Source organism: Vulpes vulpes, chromosome 8, assembly GCF_048418805.1.
Source record: "Vulpes vulpes isolate BD-2025 chromosome 8, VulVul3, whole genome shotgun sequence".
NCBI classification, from domain to species: Eukaryota; Metazoa; Chordata; class Mammalia; order Carnivora; family Canidae; genus Vulpes; species Vulpes vulpes.
Window position 1 is genome coordinate 76344316 of NC_132787.1, and position 22990 is coordinate 76367305.

A 22990-nucleotide genomic window follows, 5' to 3' on the forward strand; every position below is an offset into this window, starting at 1 on the left:
CCAGGCAAAACGTGAAGCAGCAAAGTTTGCCTTTGTTTGCCTTCCCCTTCTGAAGGCCCTCGTGCTGTATTTCTTCCAGTTCATCACTCTCCCCATTAAATCCCCAGAATCTTTCCCACTCTCAAAATCTGCTTCCACAAATCAATCCTGCCTAAGTAAGTTATATCAGAGGTAACTGACATGTTACTTCTCCCAGGAGTATATGCATTTAGCTCTTCAGCTCTGACAAGGGAATGACAAGATATAGCCCCTGCTGAAATGTTCAGGTCATGCAGAGCGTCACAGAGGGGTACTCCCATGGGCAGCCATACACTCCGGTCTCAAGGTACCTTAATGCCTTGGGGAGCCTCCTTTATTTCTGAAAATAGCCACTTGAGTCACAGAAGCCAGAACTCCTAGGGGCCTCTGCTGCAGAACCCTGAAGTCCCAAAGCAACAGTGCTTCCTGGCCCAAGAGCCTTCTTCCTTGGATGCTCCTGCTTTCCTTCCCCGCCACCCAGGTCAGCAACACGGCAGTCTGGGCAGGCCAAATTGCACAGTGTTCTCATCTGCAGGAACGCTTAATTACTTTCATAACTGTAAACAGGTTGTATTTATGGAAAAACAAATTAGTAATGTTTTCAACCTCCCCCGACCCTACCCCATAACCACAGGGTTAAACCTGTCCCACAGGCAGACCACGTGAAATTAGGTTCTGACTGAATGTGACCAGGCCCCAGAGTGTTTCCCTGTCACAAGGCCATAGCTGACTCATTTTCATCATTGTTGTGCGATCATTGATCAAGTACCCACCACAAGCCAGATTCTTGACTGGGTGCTATACTCAAACTTCACTTGTTAATCCACATAATCCTCTTCATTCTTAAAACCCTGTGAGGTAGGCATCAACTCATCTTACAGAAGAAGAAAGGGAGGCTTGAGAACTGTGTTGGAATGTTCTTAAATAATCTATCAATTTCTGGTGTGGAAGAAATTAACACAATGGATACCACCTCAGTTATGGGAAGAAGCATTCATACTTAAAAGGCATAGCTGCTTAAGTGATCAAAATAATGATTTTGAAGAAAAAAAATAGTTTTTCTTCCATCATTTTACTCTGGTCTCCCCAGGAGGGGTGGGAGTGTCAGGTTTTCTGCTGTTCTCTGATGTTTTCAAATTTGTTCACACTCTGCCTAGGGAAACCAGAGCTCTAAAATGACCTGAGATGGGTGCCTATGTGGCTCAGTCGGTTAAACATCTGACTCTTGGTTTCTACTCAGGTCATGATCTCGCGGTTATAGTATTGAGCCCTGCATAGGGCTCCAGGCTCAGCACGGAGTCTGCTTCAGATTCTCTCTCCCTCTCTCTCTGCTCTCTCTCTCTCAAATAAATAAAAAACATCTTCTTAAAAAAATGACCTGAGAGATAATCTGATCAAAATGTAGCAGAATCAGCAAATGAACATCAACAGTCTCTTAGAGAAGGGGCAATAGACTCCTGTGAGCATACAGATGCTCTATCTTATGTTAGTTCTTCAAATGCAATATAATTTATTTCTCTTCTAGATGACAAAACTCAACTTTGAAGCCCTCTTCATGTTTGAAAATCGAGTAAAACCACATGACTGCTTTCCCAAAGATTCCAGACTCTCCAGGGTCTGACTGAGCCGAGGCTCATAGCCCTCACAGAGCTTGCAGACAGCAGAAAATGAAACAGCCAAGAGAAAACCCAAAGCCAACCACGTGCAAGGCACGGCTGTGGCCAGCACGTTGCTTCCAATCTTCTGAAACTACCAAGGGCATAGTTATGATCTCATTTCCTTATAATAGGCCAGAGAGGCCAATCCTCATAAAAATCTGAATCTTTGAAATATCTGAGGTGACCTGTTGAGAAACTAACAAGATTCAAGAAGTCCTACGTATCTGTGTTCTGTGTGAAGGTGTATACAAGTCTAGAGAAAGACACACAACATAGAGCTACTGAATGCAGACTTGCAGCATCTTCTTGGGGGCCTTAAATTCTAAATTTGGATCCCTGAATTTGTTGGGGGACAAATGATTATAAACACTGTGTGTGATTTTCTAATTAAAAATGAACTTGGGCTTTAAAATTACAAAAAGCAAAACATAGGCATTATTTTTAAAAAATAGAACAAAAAGAAAAACCAACAGAAGAAAAATAAAGTCATCTATAATCTCATGATGTGGGAGATAAAAGGGTGCCTGGGCAAAAAAGACCCCCCAAAAAAGATTTGGAATAGGAGCTGAGACTTTTAAGACAGAGGTAAGTGTTAGGAAGAGGAAAGTGGGGGAGGGACTGGGAAGCCAAAAGGGCAGATGGAGTGTTCTAGAGAGAGGAGGAACATGACTGAGCATGTTACAATTAGAGAAGACTGAGAAGTGAGTTGGATGTGAGGAAAGCCAGTACTGGGTGAACAAGACAGGAAAATAAGAGTGCTGGATTTGGGGAAAGAGGAAATAGTCATCCACAGCACCCATGGGTGGCAAGCTGATGGGCAGTCCTGGGCTCTGCAGCCTGAGACACTTTCCATACCAGGTCACAACCAAGCACTTATTATCTTCACAAGGCTTTATAAACCAGCACCAGCTGAGGAATGGGACAGACATGATCATTACAGAAGACCAATTCTATGTTCTGTGTTACATCCAATATTTCATTTCCACCCTTCACAATGACATCTCAGCACCCATTTGGGGATAAGGAAGTTGAGGGTCAGTGAGGTTTTCCTACTCTGCACCTGACACAATGGCCTTGCCCACTCCTCTGGGGCTTTGCAATGCTATTGCCCCTGTCTGGAACAATCCCCTCAGATTTCCATGGGGCTCTCCTTCCTCTCATTTCTGTCTCTGTTCTGAAGTTCCCACTGCAGGGAGGCCATCCCTGGTCCTTCTGACTAAAACAGCTGCCTCACCCTCTACCCTCTCTCCCTATCTCTTTACTTCAATTTATTTTTTATAGCATTTCCAGGTATATTTCTAAACAGAGGAGAGACACACAAAAAGGGAAGACCATATAAAGACACAGGGAGGAGAAGAAGATCATCTACAAGCCAGAGATGCCTCAGAAGAAACCAGCCCTGCCAACACCCTAATATTCGACTTTTAGCCTCCAGAACTGTGAGAAAATAAATTTCTGTTTTTTTAAGGCATTCAGTCTGGCATGCCTGGGTGGCTCAGTGGGTTAAGCATGTGCCTTCAGCTAAGGTCATGATCTCAGGGTCCTGGGATTGAGCCCCATGTTGGGCTCCCTGCTCAGTGAGGAATCTGCTTCTCCTTCTCCCTCTGTCGCCTACTCCTGGCTCAATTTCTGTCTCTCTCTCTTCATAAATAAATAAATAAATAGATAGATAAATAAATAAATAAATAGTTTAAAAATTTTTATAAAAAGGTACTCAGTCTGAGGTACTTTATTATGGCAGTCTGAGCAGACTAACACAGTGCGTGTATGCGTATGCACATACAGAGATAAATCAACATGAACCGCTTCTCCAACACAAATAAATCCTCTGGAGTCTAAGGAAATCCTTCTCTAAGTCATTATCTCAAGGTGTTCAAAGAGTACCTTGGGAGATGAAATAGTAGTACCATAAGCTTTCTTTTTTTCCACATTGGACTCCTAAGGAGGGGCATTTACTTATATATTTCTGGTTGGGGTAAGGGGACAGATGAGAAAAAAGAAGGAAGTAAGGGAAGAAACAGGTTTCATCCCCCAAAACGTGAATAATATTTTCCATTAGCTTATTTCACTCTTAATTAAAAAAAGAAACATAGAATAGACAGAGGGAATGTTAAACTCCACGCTCCCAAAGCCAACAGAATCCTCAGGGGGTGATGCAGCCCAGAATCTGGTCTCCGTGAAGAAAGAGCACACTGGGTAGATGTGTTACTCTATCTCTGCCTTCTGGGTTACATCGAGCCTCTTAACAAGTAATTGTGAATGTCATTAAGGTTGTGTCCCATTTCACTAAGAGCCCCATGAAACATATTTTATGATTCAAGCTTTGTACACTGAAAGTTTAATATTTTCCTGCTGTTTTTAACATCTCTGAATTTTTTTACTGTATGATTACATTTAATAAATGGATCAGAACAAATTAAAAACAGGCTTTCTTTCCTCCTTTTAAACAAATTGAGGGTAAACTTTGTTAATTTGAAGAAGAAGAAACAGACAAAATCAATCTTATCTTAAATTTGTTAGGAGAGAGTCAATTGGAAATACAGACCACTGACCCACCAAATAGGAGGGACTGTGTCTTAGGGGGGTGTTAATTTATACCTATGCACCTCCACCACCTCAAATGGGGCAAAGCCTGTACATGTGGGCAGCTGATGTGTGTGAGATTTCCTGCACTCTTTCCTGAGACAGCCACGGTCTGAGCAGAGTCTTCTGACAGCTAAAGTTCAAGGCTCAGCAGATGATGGATGTTCCTATGGAAGTGATGACAAGTTGTCCTGCCCTGCCCTGTTTGCTTTGAGGTGACCCTACATTGTCAGTGCATATGAACTGGGGAGAGTGGGTGGGAAGAAGTTCATTTGTGGGTTGTCACCATATGTATAGTGAGAGTCTCACGTCGCAGGCACTACGCAGCTACACACTGCAACCATAGACACGGTCCTGTCCTTAGGAGAGAGATAGGTGTTGGCCAGGTAGACAAATAAAATAGGTAATTAAAAAATCTGTAGTAAGTGCCAGAAAGGAGAAGATCTGGGTTCCATGGGAAAAAATGAACAAGAAAGACCTCTTCTAACCTAGATGCCAAAGAATGTTTTCAGAGAGTTTGTTTAACTTGGAACCTTAAAGAAGAGAAGTCAGCCAAGCCAGAAATGGGAGAAAGCTTGCTCCTGGTGAGAGAACAGCATGTGCAAATACCCTGAGGCCACGAAGGAGCACAGACTGTTCAGGGACTGGGAAGAAGACTGAGCTGGAGGTGCTAAGTTGGGGGAGAGTGGCCCAAAGATAAGTAAATAGGGATCAAGTGACTCCGAGGAGCCATTTGGGGATTCATTTTAGGTTGGTTTAGGTACAAAGCCATAAAATAATTTTAAGCTTTGGAGTAAGATGACCTGTGATTTGAAAATGTGGCTGTAGCTGCTGAGTGAGCACAGCCCATAGCAGGCAAGAGAAAATTTGGACAAAGTGGTAGTGGAGATACAGCAGCATGGAGGTAGAGGGAGAAGGGCATGAGTATGTGCATGAGAAGGAGGAAGTCCGGGCCACATGAACAGGTGTATGGTGTGATGTCTACTGAGTTGGAGAATCCTGGAGCAGGAGGATGTTTGAGGGAAAGCTCAAACCTTCATATGTGTCAATATTAGGTGTGAGAGAGAGTCTGTGAGCTATCCAAGAGAACTGGTCAAAATGAAAGTTAGATATGAGACTCTGGACATGTGAAAAGATGTCTGGGATGGAGATGTAAATTAGAGAGTCCTCACCATACTGGTAGTATTGAAAACCTCAGGAAAAGAAAGAATCATCAAGAGTGTGAATACACAGAGAAGAGAGGACTTATGCTCACGTTCTGGAGAATGCCAACAGGTCATGTAGAAGACACTGGCACAAGAGACTAAGAAGACAGAGAATCAGGAAGAAAGCCAGAGAGTATAGTGTCCTGAAGCTGAGAGAGAGTGTGTCCAGAAGGGGGAGGTCTGCTGTGAGGAATACTGCTGAGCCCTTAAGCAGGTGAGGACGGAGAAGGGTTCCTTGGACTGAGCCACAGGGAATCAACAGCAACTGGACTAAAACTGTTTAGGTAGCACAGAGGAGGGGAACACAGATTTGTTTTTGGTAATAGGGCAGACTAGATATTCTTTTAAAAAACTCTCCAGTAGAAGGGTGCCTGGGTGGCTCAGTCAGTTGTGTCCAACTCTTGGTTTCAGCTCAGGTCATGACCTCAGGGTTGTGAGACTGAGCCCCGCATGAGTGTCCATGCTCAGTGCAGAGTTGGCTTGTCCCTTTCCCTCTGTCCATCCCCCACTCTCTCTCAACTAAATAAATAAAATCTTAAAAAAAAACCCAAACCTCTCCAGTAGAAATAAAAAAATACGTTCACCAAATATTTTTTAAAAATTATTGTCAAGGCAAAGTTAAGCTAATAAGGAGAAGTACTCACAGGCTGAACACAATGAAAGAGCATGGACTCCAAAAGGGTAACAGGTACTGAGGCCAGATAAGAGGTTATATAAAGATGCCTACAGAAACATGGTCTCTTGGAAAACAACACCTACCGTGGAAGAAGGAAAAAAATACCACTCCTCACCCAAGGACATAACGAGGAAGTTGGTTAGGCTCAGCTCTGGCTGTGGGTGGAGGAGGGAAAACATCTCTCTTTAGAGTTTTCAACTATGGCCTGCATTTATGTGGCTCTGAGGTCAGAATCCATACTTCCTATGAGGCCATCAGAGCCTCAAACAGAGGAACCAGATTAAAGTAGGATCTTCAGGCAGCTGGCAGAGGTAAATGTGGATCCCTGCTGGCCTGAAAGAACTTCCAAAATAAAGTTCCAAATACCATGGGCTCGATTTAAATAAAGAACAATCAAAAGAAGAGACAGACAACAATGGAATTGGACCTACAAAGATAGCACATACCGATATTAGCCTAAAATACCTAGAAGTAGATAAAAACAAGAACATAGAGAGACAGTATTCAAAATAACAAATATCCCATGCTCATGGATTGGAAGAATTAATGTAGTGAAAATGTCAATGCTACCCAGGGCAATTTACACGTTTAATGCAATCCCTATCAAAATACCATGGACTTTCTTCAGAGAGTTGGAACAAATTATTTTAAGATTTGTGTGGAATCAGAAAAGACCCCGAATAGCCAGGGGAATTTTAAAAAAGAAAACCATAGCTGGGGGCATCACAATGCCAGATTTCAGGTTGTACTACAAAGCTGTGGTCATCAAGACAGTGTGGTACTGGCACAAAAACAGACACATAGATCAATGGAACAGAATAGAGAATCCAGAAGGGGACCCTCAACTTCATGGTCAACTAATATTCGACAAAGGAGGAAAGACTATCCATTGGAAAAAAGACAGTCTCTTCAATAAATGGTGCTGGGAAAATTGGACATCCACATGCAGAAGAATGAAACTAGACCACTCTCTTGCACCATACACAAAGATAAACTCAAAATGGATGAAAGATCTTAATGTGAGGGTATTATGCTGAGTGAAATAAGTCAATCAGAGAAGGACAAACATTATATGGTCTCATTCATTTGGGGAATATAAAAAATAGTGAAAGAGAATAAAGGGGAAAGTAGAAAACATGAGTGGGAAATATCAGAAAGGGAGACAGAACATGAAAGACTCCTAACTCTGGGAAACGAACTAGGGGTGGTGGAAAGGGAGGTGGGCAGGTGGTGGGGGTGACTGGGTGATGGGCACTGAGGTGGGCACTTGAGGGGAGGAGCACTGGGTGTTATTCTATATGTTGGCAAATTGAACACCAATAAAAAATAAATTCATAATAAATAAATAAGTAAATAAATAAATAAATACAAAATAACAATGGCCTCAAATTTTCCAAAATGATCAATTGACACAAATCCACATATCTGGCAAACTCAAATAACTGTAAATAGGAAAACCTTAAAAATAAATTAATATTTAAGCACATTATAGTAAAACCATATATCACCAAAAAATAAAATATCTTAAAAGAAGCAGAGACTCCTCCACAATAGAGTGTCATAAAAAATTATAATTAGTTGATTTCTCAGGAACAAGGGAATCCAGAATAACAGTAAAAACTTCAAAGTACTGAGAGAAATAGCTGTCAAACATGAGTTCCATACTTAACACCACTTAATCTTTTAAGATTGGACATAAAATAAAGACATATTCAGACAAATAAAACTTAGCTTTACTACCACAGACCCACACTAAATGGTATTCTGACAAAGGCACTCCAGAAATAAGGATGATGGTTAAAGAGATGCCAGGAGGAATTGTAAACAAAGATGTGGGTAGAAAGCAGTAGTTCTAAGAAACCCTGGTTCCATATAATAATAAATACAAGGGCTAATTAGTGGAATTAAAAAATGTAGTACTAAAAAAAAAATGTAGTACTAAAGTAATGGACATGATAGCACAGAGGGTGGGAGCTGGTAGTTTGGGAAAGCAATCTAAGTCTTTGTTGTTTGAAGAAAGGAAAGATGATAATTAACTTTAGACTTTGTATGTTGATTTTTAAAAAAACTTTATTTATTTATTCATGAGAGACACAGAGAAAGAGGCAGAGACATAGGCAGCGGGAAAAGCAGGTTCCCTGCAGGGAGCCCAATGTGGGACTTGATGTCAGGATCCCAGGATCATGCCCTGAGCTGAAGGCAAATGCTAACCACCAAGCCACCAAGGCGTCCCTAGACTTTGCATGTTAAATGTGTATATTAAAACTGCCAGAGTGGGAGCACCTGAGTGGCGTCAGTTGGTTAAGCGTCTGATATTGATTCCAGCTCAGGTCATGATCTCAGGGCCATGAGATGGAGCCCCATTTAGGACTCCACATTGAGAATGGAGTCTGCTTAAGATTTTGTCTCTCCTTCTCCTTCTGCTCCTCTTCACCGCTCCCTCTTTCTCCCTCTCTCTCTCAAAAAACAAAAACAAAAACAAAAAACCTTAGAGTAACCACAAAATGAACAGAAATAAAATGAAAACCAGATGAGGGAACAATGAAAGGAGGGAATAATAAATCTGAAAGAAAGTAAGAAGTCCAAACAGGCAGAGATAAGACACAACAAATAGAAAGCAAAGAATAAGATGGAAGAAATAAATTCAGATATGTCAGTGATGACAATAAATATTTAGACTAAAAGGGTAAAAAAGGTTGTTATAGCAAATTAAATTTAAAAACCAGATAAATGTTGTTTATAAGAAACAAAGATGCAACACAATAACACATAAAAGTATACAGTAAAAGGATATAACAGATAAATACCAACTAAATAGAACTTCTGTCCATATATTAATATTGGACAAAATACATTTTAAGGCATTGCTAGAGTTTAAAGAATCACTGCAGAAGGACCAAATATTCAATTTACAAGGAAGATAGAGCAATTCCAAATTTGTAAACATCAAATAACACAACTTCAAACCAATGAGACCAAAGTTAACAGAATTCTAAAGAGATAGTGACAAACCTACCAATAACAGAGGGAGATTTTAGCCTGCTCAATAAATGATAGATCAGACATGCCAAAACCTCAGTAAGAATAGGGAATATTTGAATAATGCCAATAATAAGCTTGATCTTTTGGTTGTATTTAAAATCCTGCATCCTGGGCAGCCCGGGTGGTGCAGCGGTTTGGTGCCGCCTGCAGCCTGGGGTGTGATCCTGGAGACCTGGGATCAAGTCCCGCATCGGGCTCCCCGCATGGAGCCAGCTTCTCCCTCTCCCTCTGCCTGTGTCTCTACCTCTGTGTGTCAATAAATAAATAAAATCCTTAAAAAAAAAATCCTGCATCCTTGGGCAGCCCGGGTGGCTCAACGGTTTAGCACTGACTTCAGCCCAGGGCCTGATCCTGGAGACCCGGGATCGAGTCCCACGTCAGGCTCCCTGCATGGAATCTGCTTTTCCCTCTGCCTGTGTCTGTGCCTCTCTCTCTCTGTGTGTCTCTCATGAATAAATAAATAATCTTTTAAAAAAATAAAAAGAAAAAAATATAAAGAAAAGAAAAAAATAAAAAGAAATGTTACTTTAAATGTTTATAATAAAAAAGGAGAAACTGCAGAAATTAACAAGATAATATTCAAGCTGAGGTGCTAGAAGAATAGCAGGAAAATAAACTCAAGGAAAGTAGAATAAAATGAATAATAAAGATAAAAATAAATTAAATAGAAAAACTAGATAATATCTGGACAGGATCGACAGAACCAAAAGTTTATTATTTAAAAAAAAAACACAAAAATAGAGCACAAGATAAGGGGATGGGAAAAATAAACAGTATTAGGAATGGCAAAGGGAGCAAAACTATAGATACAGCAGGGATTGAAAGGGCATTATGAACCTATGCCAATAAATTTTAAAACTAAGAATAAATGGAAAAATTACTGGAAAAATATAAATGATGAAAACAGACTCAAGAGGAATAGAAAACCTAAATAGCTGTAACTACTAAAGAAAGAAAATCCATCATTTAAAATGTTCGTAGAGGGGTACCTGGGGGGCTTAGTGGTTGAGTGTCTGCCTTTGGCTCAGGTCATGATTCTGGGGTCCTAGGATCAAGTCCCACGTTGGGCTCCCTGCAGGGAGCCTGCTTCTTCTTCTGCCTGTGTCTCTGCCTCTCTCTGTGTCTCTCATGGATAAATAAATAAATTATTTAAGAATAAAATAAAATAAAATATTCCTAGAAATAAAGCATGAACCCTGTATAGCTTTACATGTATTTGCACCAAACATCAAGGAACAGATAATTTAATTTTATACAAACTCTTTGAGAAAATAGGAAAAGATATGGAACACCCCTGCCCAACCTATTTAATGAAAGTGGTATAACTTTGAAATCCAAAATGGACAGGAGCAGTGCTAGAAAGAAAAAATACAGGTCAACCTCACTTGTTATTGTGGCTGGAAAAGTCCTAAATGAATCTTAGCAGACAGAATCAACAGTATATTGAACACACGCACACACACACACACACACACACACACACACCATGATTAAGTTTATATCCTCAAACTCAAGGTTTATTAAACATTAGAAAAGCTATTAATGTAAATCAATTACATTAACAGATTAAAAGAAGGAAAAGGTACAATTGTCTTAATAAAATAAATGCACATAATTCTCGAAAAGTCTAATCTATTTATATTGCTAAAAAAACAGTCAAAAAAAGTACTTATGCAGACAAAAGTATCTTCTGAAACTAAGGGCAAAACGGACTTTTCTTTGACATGACAAAGAATATCTGTAACTATAAACAACTATATGCCAACAAATTGGACATATAAAAGAAATGGAAAAATTCTTGGAAATCAAGAAGTTACTAGACTGAATCAGGAAGAAATAGAAATTCCGAGTAGATCAATTACTAGTAAGGAGATCAAGTCAGTAATAAAAAACTTCCCATTGAAGAAAAACTCAGGAATAGATGGTTTCTGTTGGCTGGCGAGACTGGGGACCTCAAAACGGCCAACCGGAGGCCAGCAACCTCCCAATAACGCTGCCCTACCCCCATCTTCCCGCCAATGCCACCTTGCCGCCCTACCCTAACTTAGCTTATGAAACCAGTAATCCTTGCCCTAACGGGGGGGGGGGGGGGGGGGGGGAGGGGGGGAGCCGACCCAGAAAAGACCGAAAACCTGAAAAACACCACCAAATAAGGAAACCTCACCCCATATTTCCCTACCAACTCTCCCGCCAAAAACTCCTTATAAACCCTCCTGCGACCTGCCTGGGGGTGACCTCCCTGGCCCGCGACTTCCCTGCTCTCTCTCTCTCTCTCCCTTGCGGGCTGCGGAACCTCGCCCAAGAGCCTGTCCCATTAAAAGCCTGATTTGACCAACTTTTGCCTGGCCTCGCTATCTCATTTCACTACTGATTGGATTAAACTTGACAGTTTCACTGGTGAATTTTGCCAAACATCTGGAGAATTAACACCAATCCTTCTTACATTCTTCCAGACATACCAAAGAGAAAGGAACACTCTCAAACTCATTTTATGAGGCCAGTATTATCCTGATATTAAAACCAGAAAAGAAAACTACTACTAGAAAAGAAACACTACTAGAAAAGAAAACTGCAGGCCAATATCTTGATGAATATGGATCCAAAAATTCTCAATAAAATACTAGCAAAATGAATTCAGCAGCACATTAAAAGGATCATTCACCATGATCAAGTGGAGATTTATCCTTGAGATGCAGGGATGGTTCAACATATGCAAATCAATTAGTGTAATACATCACACATTAATAGAATAAGAGAAAAGAATCATATGATCATCTTAATAGATGCAGAAAAATCATTTAACAAAATTCAACATCCATCCACAATAAAACTCTTAACAAATTAGGCATAAAAGGAACATATCTTAAAATAATAAAGGCTGTATATGACAAGCCCATAGTTACATACTTAATGTATGATAAAAGGATGAAAGCCTTTTCTCTAAGGCCAGGAACAAGACAAGGGTCCTTTCTCTCATCATTCCTATACAACATTGTACTAGAAGTCTTAGATAGAGAAGTCAGGCAAGAAAAAGAAGTAAAAAGTTTCAGAATTGGAACAGAAGTAAAATTTAGTTTCTATTTGCAGACGACAGGATTTTATATATAGAAAATCTAAATATTCAACAAAAAACTGTTAGATCTAATCAATGGATTCATAAAGTTGCAAGATACAAAATTAACATACAAAAATCAATAACATTTCTGTATACTGACAACCAAATTTCTAAAAAAGAAATAAAAAAATCAACCACATTTACAACAGCACCAAAAACAATAAAATTCTTAGGAGTAAATTTAACTAAGGGGGTAGAAGCTCTCTATACTGAAAACTATAAAATATTCTGAAAGAAATCAAAGAAGACACAAATAAATAAAATGGTGTCCATGTTCATGGATTGGAAGAATATTGTTAAAATGTTAATACTACTAAACGCCATCTATAGATTCAGTGCAATCTCTACCAAGCTTCCAATAGTATTTTTTTTTACAAGAGTAGAAAAAAAAAAAAAACACTCCTTCTATATAGAACAACAAAAGACCCCAAATAACCAAAGAAACCCTGAGGCAGAAAAACAAAGTGAGAGGTATCACACTTCCTGATTTCAAGCTATGCTATAAAGTTACAGTCATCAAAACAGTATAGTACTGGCATAAAAACATACAAATAGACCAATGGAACAGAATTGAACACCCAGGAAAGAACTCCAAGCATATACAATCAACTAATATCTGACAAGGGAGCAAAGAATACTCAATGGAGAAAAAAATAACCTTTTCAATAAATGATGCTGAGATAGTTGGATATTCACATGTAAAGAACAAAACTGGGCCCACCACTCTTACATCACTCACAAAAATTAACCCAAAATGGATTAAAAACATAAATATAAGATGAGAGACCATGAGAGAAGAAAATATAGGAACAAAACTCCTTGACATGGGTCTCGGTAAAGAATTTTTGGATAGACACCAAAGCACAAGCAACAAAATAAAAAATAAATAAGGGAGATTTTGTCAAATCAAAAGGATTATGAGCCATAAAAGAAACCATCAACAAAATGAAATGATAATTTATGGGAAAAAATATTTGCAAATCATATATCTGATAAGAAGCTAATATCTCACATATAAAACATAAAGAATTCATATAACTCAACAGCAAAAAAAAAAAAAAAAACCCAAACAACAAATAAACCAATTAAAAATGGGCAAAGACTTGAATAGGCATTTTACCAAAGAAGATATACAAAAGTCCAACAAGTACATGAAAAGTGCTCAACATCACTAGTCATTAATGAAATGTGAATTAAAATCACAGTGAGACATCACCTCATGCCAGTTGGAGTGGCCATCACCAAAAAGACAATTATAAAATAAATTAGTACTGGGATGTGATAGAAATCATGATGACTATAGCCAAAACTGTTATATGATATACAGGAAAGAAGTTAAGAAAGAGTTCTCATCACAAGGAGAAAATCTTTTTCTTTATAATTTTCTTATTTCTTTTCTTTTTCTTGTATCTACATGAGAAGATGGATGTTAGGTGAACCTTTGTGGTTCTCATTTCACAAATCAAACTACATCATGCTATATGCCTTAAATGTATACAATATGTATGGCAATTATTTCTCAATAAAACTGGGGGAAAAGGAATATCTGCAACATACCCATACCAAATAACATCCTTCATGGTGAAACCATGAGCACATGCTCTTTAAAGTCAAGAATAAAATTCAGGTGCTTGTTATCAATCACCTCTTTCAATCATTGCACTGGAGGTCCTTGCCACTTGAATAATATAACAAAGACATAAATGTAAATAATGATAAAAGAAGAAACAAGCCATCATTTGTCACCTGTGATATGATTATCTACACAGGAAATGCAAAAAAAACTACAAACAGATTATTAGAATTATTAAGGCAGTTCAACAAAGTTGCTGGATATAAGATCAACATTAAAGTTGAGATTCATATCTATATACAAGCCTGAAAGGATTAGTTAGAAAATATTTTAAAATATTTGTGGTCTATAATAGATATGTGCTCAATGTCTCACCACCTATACTAGTGAAGCATCAGTAGGCATGTTCATGATATGCAACCACATTCCTGAACCAAAAATGACAGAGTTGGGAAGTACTACAATTCAAACTGAGCCAGGGATTCACCGCTAGATTTATGAGACATCGTTTTGGAGCACAGCTGGATTGGAGATGCTATAAACTTTATAGCTAAAGGGCGGCCACAAATGAAGAAGAACAGGAGAATGAGCAGACACCCAGCAAAGGCTGAGACAATGGGACCCAAGAGAGGGAGATGCCTCCACTTCACACCCCTTCCCAGTTCCTGGTCCTTGTGAGATCTGGATTCTAGAACACATCTCTTGGCTCCTTCTTCTCTCTCTCTCTCTCTCTCTCTCTCTCTCTCTCTCTTTCTCTCTGTCTCTTCTCCTTCCCTGATTGAGAAAGTCGGTAATGAGTCTCTCTAACTTGCATCCAGAAGGATTTTAACTAAGATGATCACAAAATCAGAAGTCAACCTGTGAAGCTTCATTTTTTCCCCCCTCCTTATTTTCTTGATGTGATGGGTGAATCCATCTGGAGAGTTAAGAACAATCTTAAGGGAGGGTAAAACAAGAATACAGTGGATTCAAAATTTGGCATATTGGCCTAGGATTGATGCCAGCTTTATCCATTATCCTCTCATATGTCTGAATGCTATCCATTTCACATAAAATTTACAATTGCCTTCTTTATGCCCTTAAGAAGTTTGGGCTGAGATCTTCAAAGGAATGTTGCCAATAAAATGGATTGTCCTTGGGTCATTTTAGTAATCTCTCTTTTCTTTATCAGTGATGAGGGTCAGTTTTATTGCCTGCTACTCTCCCACTCTAATTTACCTGACAAGATAAGACCTGTTAACATAAGACACTCACAAATATGACATGTGGATTTTCTCACTGGGAGATTATTCTTTCCAGTGACCACAGCAAAACACAGAGGTTTGTTTTAAAATTGTGGATTATGTTAAATGAAGGGGCTAAGTATGGAACATTGATTAACATGGAACCCAGGATCCAGAAACAAAGTTATCATCCCCCACCCCCAACAAAGTAAGATCATGAATTAAGGACAAAAGCCTTGGATTTGGGAGACTTGAATCAGAACCTGCCTCCACCTTCTACTAGATCTGGAGAAATAGCATCTCACCTCTGGCCTTGGTTCTTCAATCCATGGGAAAACCATAAGGATAATAATTCTTACTCATAGGACTGTTGGAGGAATATAGGTGGCAACGCCTATATGGGGTCTGGCACTTTACCTAGCAGGGACTCAGAGAATGTCAGGGAGTCAAAAACAGAAACCTTTTTTGAGGGGAAAAAAAAAAGAGCTGAGTCCTCTAATCTTGGAGTAAGGTTTTTTTCAAAGTTGAGAAATAATTTATCATTATGCAGTGTTTTTATTGTTATTTTTCTAAATCCCTACAATCAAACTGATTGTTGTCTGCATAATGATCAGAAAGTGACAGCAGAAATGAAGAGAAGCCTAGGATTTAATCCAGAGTCCCAAAATGTTGAGGTTCTTCTTGAAGGCCCTAACTCTGTCCAGAGAAAGGATTCTCTAATCAATGAAATGGAAAGGGAAGAAGTTGATCAGAGATCCACTGGTGTTCTAGAAAAACTGGGGTTGAGCAAAGTTTCTTCAAAGTTTCTTCTTCTAGATGAAGAAACTGTCATAGTAGCCACAGAGAGGACCTTTCTATGAGGATTAACACTTGGATCCCAGCCAGTCCTTTCTCAGGCCTGCCAGATCCTGGGACTGTTTCTGAGTATGGGCTATACCCGAACCCTTTCCAGGTACTTGGCATTACCCAGTAATGTTTCCCAGTTACTTGGCATTAGGGTGAAGTCCAATTTACCCCTACCCTGCCCACACAAGCAATACTAGCCAGCTGGATCCATGACCTCCATACCTAGAAACCTCCACCAGCATTGCTAGCTCCACATGACCCAGGAACCAGCCAGGATTTTTCTTGGCTCTGTTTCTTCTTAAGAAATTGGATGGGGAGCAAAATGGTCTCTGCCATATTAGATCCAAGTCAGGCTGACCTACTTATCTGTTCTGAGAGATACGTATCCAGGGGATTACTATGAAAAGTTGAGCAGTTAAAGAAATACTATCTATCTTATTCCAGGGAATAGTAAACCTATAGCACCCAGGATAGAGGGGTGGCCTTCAAATGACTATCCTCCTTGCACCAGCCACCAGCCTGCCTGGCTGCACAGAACCCACTCTGCCGAGAGGATTTCACGTTCCATAAGAGTTTTGATTCTTTCTTGGGCCTGAAGTGGGGTCCACTGTGCTCTTGGATTTTTGAGTCTGTTTTTTTCTAGTTCTTCTGGCTCTTTTTTGGTCACCAGCACTCTTAGCTGCTTGTATTCAGAGTCCCTCTATCCTTACTACTCTGCAGCAGCACCTCAGGAAACCAGGAACCATGTGTGAGAGTCAACAAGCATGACCAGGCTCCAGAGGAAGCTGGCCAGGCTCCTTTAGGAATGACTAAGGGTTTGAGCTTCAGCATGCAGACTTCATGTCATCTCACTGGGATTCCCAGAGTTCTGTTTTGCTTATTTCAGGCCTTTGGCTTTGTTCCAAGAAATGGTCAATGCCAGATAAATGAGGTGGTGTTGAATGTCCCTGTGGAATTAGTTTTGGGATTAAGTCTACTAAATAACGGAGGGGCTCCTCATCACACCACTTTTTTTTTTTAAATTTACAAACACTTATAATTGTTTTAATGTTCTCTTATGCAATCTTTAAAATATAATGACTCAGTCATGGCCCAGCTGGATGACATCTCCAAACAGCAAACAGCAGCTCTGTGTCCAACATGAAAGAAATGGTCAATGCATGTTTCCTGATAACCTTATCATCATGCTGGGTCATAGATCTCTTCTGAGACTTTTCCTTGCTCCAATTTTGTACAGAAATTTCTTTATTCTGCTTCAGCCAGGTCTGCTTTTCCATGTAGGATTCTGAAACACAATGAGGACAAATGGAGCAGGGGCTGAGATGAGAAGGCTCTCACAGGCCCCGATGGAGGGAACCCTAAAATTCTGCTATGGAGAGTGACCTTCAGGGCTCAGTGAGCCTAGAAGTGGTATCTTCCAGTGTTGATATCAAAGGGGACAACATAGAGAGCACAGCTTCTGGCCACAGGTGTCCAGGTACAGGAAACATGCAAAGGCCAGGGATACTGTAATAAGTCCCTGTGAAGAATGTGGTTGTCAGGGCCAAGGTCAAAAGCTAGGGCTGCTGTTAAGTTCACTCCAGTGGAGGGAGCAGCAGGAACCATGCAGCCGGTCTAGGCCCCAAGCCTGTTTTTGCAGATCCTGATGATCTGGAGTCAGATATGCTGAGAATGTGACTTGCTTGTACTCTCCAAGGCTGCCCCTCAAGGAACCCTAACCAGGAAGCTTCCACATGTGTCTAATGGGTCATTGGGAAAGGGAAGGGCAAGAGAGCTGGGATTCTTCAATGTGATCACATCCAGGAAAAAATAAGAGGAGATTCTAGTATTTACTGACTGCCTATCACGTGCTAGGCTTTAAAAGATGAGGAAATCAAGGCTCCCAGTGCTAAGATCCAGGGTCACATTGCCCTGACCAGGAGATCCCACCCCTTCTGTGATGAGTGCTCCTCCCTACCTCTTACACTGCTCCTCTTCACCATTCAGCCTCATAAGAGGTTTCTATAATCCAGGTCCTGTTTCCCTATTCCTTTCTCAGACAATTGTAGGAAATTCAATCTGAGTTTGCTTGGGTATGGAGAAAAGAGACAATGTGCAAGTATAGTTAAATAGCGATGGTCCTAAGAACTTGGTTGACCCCATTAATCCTTAAAGAAAGAAGGTGGAAGCAGAGAGGAGCAGCTGAGGCCTGAGTCATGTGACTACCCAGAACCCGCAGAATTGACACCGGTATTCCCACATGGGCAGGTGAAGGGTTTTCATCATGTTCAAATGAGGCCAGTTGGATTCTCCACTTACATACTGAGATTAGAAGCCAAAATGCAGAACATGTGTGAGCACAAAGCCCCGGCCTTTGGGAATGGTGCCCGGCTGCATGCCAGGAGCAGGAGCATACCAGTTCCTGTTCCAACCCCTCCCTGACTTACTGAAGAGGTTTGGGGTGAGTAATTTAGCCACATCCCACCTTCTTTCCCTCAGCCGTACAACAGAGGGCAAGAGCCAGGAATCACTTCAGAGAGTCTAAGAAGAATAGAATCTGGCCATGCCAGTCAATCTCCCCCATTATGGGAGGATCCAGTTTAATGCCAACTTCTGAGCAGCTCTGCAACATGAGTCTATAGGCTCAGGAATGAGATAGACCTGACCAAGGTCACACAGGTGCAAAGTGGCATGCTAGATTCAAACTTTGCTCATCCCATTAACATGAACTCAGCTATTTTCTGGAGCATAGGGCACACTTCATTTGCATACGACCCAATGGTTTGGTGCATGGCCTCTGGAGATAGATTTTCAGGGCTTAAAGCTTGGCTCTGCCACTTTTTAGTTGCTTAACCTTGGCCAGTTATTTAATCTCTTTCTGGCCTCAGTTTCTGCCTTTGGAAAGTAAGTCTGATAATAGTATTCATCTAATAGGAGAGTTAGCTAAGTTCCTATATGCAGAGCACTTATAAAGTTGCCTACATCTATAGAAAGTGCTTAATGACTGTTAACTAAAACAAGTAAAAAGCAAAAAGAGACTCCAGCCCCTGGGTCCTGGGTCCCTGCATATACTGTGTCTGATATGGGAAGAGGCTGCCTTTCATCAGCATAAAGAATCAGTTGGAAGGGCAGATCTGCAGTACCAGAGACACTAAGCCCCAAGAAGTTCAGACCTCATCTTTGGTTAAGTGTGGGCCTCAAAAGATTAGGAGGCTCGTTAAACTGAAGCAGGACCTGTGTGCAAATGCAGTGTGCAATGGGGTCCCATTTACCCAAGGGTATCTTCCATTCCACACAACAAAGGTGAGCCTTCCTCCTTGGAGAGCCTCCCAGACACCTCAGTATGATTTCCCACTCCTCCCTGGGGCACAGCTTCACAATATCAACATGGGCTCTGGGGTCAGGCTAATCGGGCTTTAAATCCCCTAGCCACCTGTGGGAGCTCAGACAAGTCCAACTGCTCTAAGCCCCCATTTTTTCATCTGCAAAGTGGGAATAACCAAAGTAGGTAAGGCTGTTATTAACCCGATTATTGTTAACCTGCTAAGGTTGTTATTAGGTTTAGGATTATTATATCCTCTCGAAGTGGTCCCTTTGTCATTATGAAGTGGACTTATTTATTATCCCTGGCAACATTCTTGGCTCTGAAATCTGCTTTGTCTGATATTAACAGTCACTCTGGCTTTCTTTGGATGAGTTGTGAGCACGGCATATCTTTCTTCATCCTTTTACTTTTAATCTCTTTGTGTCTTTATATTCGAAGTGTGTTTCTTATAGGCATTATAGTTGGGCCTTGGTTTTTTAATCCAATCTGGCAATCTCTGCCTTTTAATTGGGGTATTTGCATGTAAAGCGTTTATGAACATGGTTTGGTTTACATCTACCATATGGCTATTTGTGTTTTATTTGAACAATCTCTTCATTCTCCCCTGCTTCTTTTCCTGCCTTCTTTTGGATTAACTTAGTATTGCTGAATTCCATTTAACTCCTTTGTTGGCTTATTAGCTATAACTCTTTGTTTTATTATTTCAGTGGTAGCTTTAGGGTTTATAGGTCTTCAACTTCCCACAGTCTACTTTCAGGAGATATAGACATCAGGTGTAGCGTAAGAACCTTACAATGGTATACTTCCTTTTCTCCCCTTCTGGCCTTTATGTGATTATTGTCATACATTTTACTTTTACATATGTTATAAAAACTGACTCTACACTGAAATTACTTTTGTTAAGAGAGTCAATTATCTAATTTTTAAAAAGATTTATTTATTTTAGAGAGTGTGTGTGTGTTCAAGCAGGGGGAAGGACGGGAAGAGAGAGAGGAAGACTCTCAAGCAGACTACCCCATGAGCCCCATCCCATAATGCTGAGATTAGGACCTGAGCCAAAACTAGGAGTCAGATACTTAACTGACAGAGCCACCAGGTGCCCCTCAATTCCCTTTTAAAGAGATTTAAATACTAAGAAAAAAATCTCATATATTAAGAAAGCAATCTGCTGTCATCCTTAACTTTGTTTTTTGTTTTTTGTTTTTTGTTTTTTTACACATTTCTTTTTCCTCAGGTTGAGTCTTGAGGTATTCCAGCCTGGCTTGTGGGAAAAGGCACTATTCCCAGCCCCGTGTGAAGACCAGATATTGTTCCCTCCAAATCTTCCAGGTGATTCTTTCCCTCACTCACATGCAATAATCGGTGCTCATCTGAATGTCTGAAGGGGACCACTGCAGATGCCTGAGTTCTCTCTCTGACTGACCAAGTTCTCTTCCGTCTCCTACTCTAGCCAGTGAATTCCAGGTACTTTGGTCTCCCTTGACTCTCAGCTTTGTGTCTTCAAATCAGCAAGTTCACTGGGCTCTGCCTTGGTTGCCCCTCCTAAGGCATGGTGTGGAAACTCTCAAGGTAGTAAACTGGGAAAAATGTAAAGCTCATCTGGTTTTATTTTATTTCCTCATTTTCGCTTCCTGATGTTCAGGGTCCTGCTGTTTTAGTCAGGAGAGTGACTTCATGTAACTTCAACCTGGTCAGACTGGCAGTCTCTGAACACTCATTTGACTGAATTCTAGGGTCACTCAGTTCCACGCACAATGTATACTGTCCACTCTCTCGTTACCTGGCCCTCAGGACAGGGAATGTGTACCTCGTACACTGCTCTGCACACAGACAGAATTTAGAAAGAGGGAACAATGACTCTTAATCAGCAGTCATTAAGACCATGACATGCTTGCGTGAACACCAATTATGAAAAGTTCCAACCAGTATTGTTTACTTGACGATCTAATTTTGGAGAAAGAGTTTGTACGAGATCTCATTTAGCCCAGGCTTTATGCACAAAAAGTGATAGACTATGTTTCTACTTGTACTCTGCATGTATCTACTTCACTGCTAAGAATGTTCTTTTAGCAACTACATGTCACTCTAGCAACATTCAAGCTATCACCCAAAGAAAGCAACAGTTGCTAAGGCTTCTGTAGAAAGAGCCAACCTAAGACTTTCTCATGGCTCCCTGAGGCACAGTGATAATACCATTAAATAGACCACCAAGCAGTGTGGAGGTCGTTGGTGTCACCTGCCAGCCGCCGGCTCCTGCGCCTGCTCTCCGCCCTGCCGGCGCCGCTCTCCGCCGCACTTCAGCACCTCGGCCCAGAACAATGCTAAAGTAGCTGTGCTTGGGGCTTCCGGAGGAATTGGGCAGCCCCTCGCGCTGCTTCTCAAGAACAGCCCCCTAGTGAGCCGCCTGACCCTCTACGATATTGCTCATACACCGGAGTGGCCGCAGATCTGAGCCACATCGAGACCAGAGCAACCGTGAAAGGCCACCTCGACCCGAGCAGCTGCCGGATTGCCTCAAAGGCTGCGATGTGGTGGTTATTCCAGCCGGAGTCCCAAGAAAACCAGGCATGACACGGGATGACCTGGTCAACACCAACGCCTCAATTGTGGCCACCCTGACTGCTGCCTGCGCCCAGCATTGCCCCGAGGCCATGATCTGCGTCATTTCAAATCTGGTCAACTCCACCATCCCAATTGCAACGGAGGTTTTCAAGAAACACGGAGCTTAAGACCCTAATAAAATCTTCGGGGTGACGACCCTGGACATTGTCAGGGCCAACACTTTCACTGCAGAACTAAAGTGTTTGGATCCCGCGCGAGTCAATGTTCCTGTCATTGGCGGTCATGCCGGGAAGACCATCATCCCCCTGATCTCTCAGTGCACTCCAAGGTGGACCTTCCCCAGGACCAGCTGACAGCCGTCACTGGGCGGATCCAGGAGGCCGGCACGGAGGTGGTGAAGGCCAAAGCTGGAGCAGGCTCTGCCACCCTGTCCATGGCAAACGCTGGAGCTGGGTTTGTCTTCTCCCTTGTGGATGCAATGAATGGGAAGGAAGGAGTTGTCGAATGTTCCTTTGTTAAATCCCAGGAAGCAGACTGTGCCTATTTCTCCACACCATTACTGCTGGGGAAAAAGGGCATCGAGAAAAATCTAGGCATTGGCCAGATCTCCCCTTTTGAAGAGAAGATGATAGCAGAAGCCATCCCCGAGCTGAAGGCCTCCATCAAAAAGGGAGAGGAGTTTGTGAAGAACATGAAATGAAAAGGCAGCCAGCTAGCAGTCTGTTTCCCTAACTTATGAAGGCATCATCATGTCCCTGCAAAGCCATCTCCTGCCCTCATGTTTCCGTTGCGTTAACCACCAGTGTCATGTTAACGTCACCGCCCCTTCCAATCGCAGATCCGTCAATGTGTGCATCAATAAAAGCAGGCTGAAATTTTCTTTTAAAAAAAAAAAAATAGACCACCAAGTGCTATGGAAACAATAAACGTGGAGAGAAAGAACCTCTGAATCCAAAGGTTTGCACAGAATAGCTTAAGAGTAACAATGCTGGGATGGTGAGCTCTCATCTAGACCAAATGCTAGAGGCTGCTGCATCTTGAATATTCCCCATGGGACCGAGATAAGCCAAGCAGACAGGAAGAACTGATCATTTTTGTCAGTGTCGATGCTTGCAAGACATCTAACAGCCTTTTTTCCCTTTCCCATTTTCAAATACATAATCATAAATCCCAAAGAGCCAAATT

The 22990-nt window shown here is 41.2% G+C and overlaps 1 protein-coding gene and 1 pseudogene across 5 annotated transcripts in view; one reads left to right on the plus strand and one right to left on the minus strand.

Moving 5' to 3' along the window:
• Window positions 1-22990, minus strand: part of ACOXL (acyl-CoA oxidase like) — a 348114-nt gene that overhangs the window by 153121 nt on the left and 172003 nt on the right. The gene's annotated exons all lie outside the window — the stretch shown is intronic.
• LOC112916841 (malate dehydrogenase, mitochondrial-like) lies at window positions 21740-22532 on the plus strand (annotated as a pseudogene).